Here is a 1,823-nt window from a genome sequence, read left to right as displayed (position 1 = left end):
TTTTGATTTTTTTTTTTTAATCAGCGATTTCCTATCAGTCTGTCATCACTACTCCCAGCCCAAAGAGCAAGTGAAAATTTTTTTCCAGACACTTAAATCCTAATCCGAAGTAAATGAAGGAATTTGAAAGATGAACAACACCAACAATGAAATGAAGGGGACCTCATGAACTCAATGAAAAATCGCGGTGAAAGCAATAAAAAACGCGATTTTGAACATTATGGCGAGGAGATGACGGCATTGGATGATAGAAAAAGAAACGAAGTGAATGATAGCTTCGCTAAAACAAAATAAAAATTAAAAGAAAGAACAAAATGAAAGGTAGAATGGAAACTCAAACAGTCCAATCAATACTCAGAACCAATAAGACAAATGCAAGGAGCGTCCTTTACCTCCTTACCCGTTGCTTAGTGGAAGGAATTAAGCGGTTGGGTGAAAGAAGATGCTTGACTTGCGAAGGTTTTCAGAAGAAGAATCTGTCGCAATCAAAATTCATGCAAATATGTAGATTGAAGTAAAGCATACACCATCATTAAGATATTGGATTATTACCTTATACAAAAAGAAATGTAAAATCTTCCAAGTTACAAAACATCAGGAGCCACACCAATTATAATAGACTCAAGAAAGGAAAAAATGTATAAACAGACTCAGACCTAGTCTACCCAATCTTGAGCTGATTTCAAATTGCAGTCCGATCGTGTGAACCTGAAATGTCAGTACATAAAGTAGTCGTAGAGAAATAAGAATGTTTTCTCTCATCAAAATCATATACCATTGATCCGCAACAAATCCAGGATTGTATTATATGATCAGAGTCCAAAGAATTGGATTTAAACTCTCTCAAGTGTCTTGTTTTAAGTCTTTGGCTACTGGGTGTTCTTGAGAGGGAGCTTTGAAAAGAAGATCTAGGAGATATTTGGGAAAAAGAGGGAGAGCTTGCGTGTGAGGGAGAAGTAGTATGATAGGTTCACATAATTACTCTAAGCAAGTGTCATGCCTTGTTCCTCCAAGTGTCTGTCTTGGCTTGTTGGGTAGCTTTGGCGATAAATTCTTTAGCTCAAGGATGCGGTACTCTACCTTAACCAGGAGGGTGAGAATGAAGTTTATGGTTCTCTGCCTTCTCTAAGAGGGAGAAATAAGAGTTTGAGATTCTTAGGTTTCTCTAAGAGAGAGACAAATGATTGAAGGTTCACTGCCACCACTAGAAGGGTGAAAAAGCTTCTAGCTCTCTGCCACACCATATTTTATGGAAGTTATTTGTGTAAGGGATTCTCCACCTTATTGGGGGGGGCAAAAGGAGAGACACTATTGTTATAGTACAATAATCAAAGGGGAGGACTCTAAAGAGTTGTCATAGGTCATTATTTTACTGAACCACTATTAATCTCTTGTGTGTTTGTTCTAATTTTTATTTTTGCATTTTTCCTTTTTACATTTTAATTTAGTTATAACTGCTTGGTGAAAATCATACTCAATGCTTTGTTCTATTGATTAGAATATCATTATCATTGCTTAGATGTTTTGGTAAATTTGTTCGCTTCTGCACTAAGTGATAATTATTACTTATTTTTCAAATATTAAAAAAACCAAAATTATTGTCTTTATTTTTAAATCAAGCAATTATTTTTTTAAATTCACCAATTCACAATCCTTTTGGTGTGTCTAGGGACAAGTTCACTTAGGCTTATTATCATTATTGAAATTTTAATTGATATTGGAAGGGCCTTGAAATTTAGATTTTAAAATCTTTAAGTATAGATCTAATGGCACATTTTGGTAATACGAATACTACTTAGGGTTATTCCTTAACCCATCGACCA

General features: G+C 34.8%; 1 protein-coding gene across 2 annotated transcripts in view; it reads right to left on the bottom strand.

Moving 5' to 3' along the window:
• The window catches only part of LOC110100528, a 9,041-nt gene extending 8,503 nt beyond the window's left edge, over nt 1-538 (bottom strand). The window contains exon 1 of one of the 2 annotated variants that reach the window (XM_028692881.1): nt 401-538. The gene's annotated coding sequence lies outside the window, so the exon portion shown is untranslated. Of the gene's footprint in view, nt 1-392 lie in introns of both variants that reach the window. The other variant, XM_028692875.1, reaches the window with a different exon arrangement.
• Between the last annotated feature and the right edge of the window lie 1,285 nt (nt 539-1,823).

The sequence above is a fragment of the Dendrobium catenatum genome, unplaced genomic scaffold (genome assembly GCF_001605985.2).
Source record: "Dendrobium catenatum unplaced genomic scaffold, ASM160598v2 fragScaff_scaffold_23, whole genome shotgun sequence".
Classification (NCBI taxonomy): Eukaryota; Viridiplantae; Streptophyta; class Magnoliopsida; order Asparagales; family Orchidaceae; genus Dendrobium; species Dendrobium catenatum.
The sequence above is the reverse complement of the archived record's forward strand: the minus strand, read 5'-3'. Positions and strand labels throughout refer to the sequence as shown.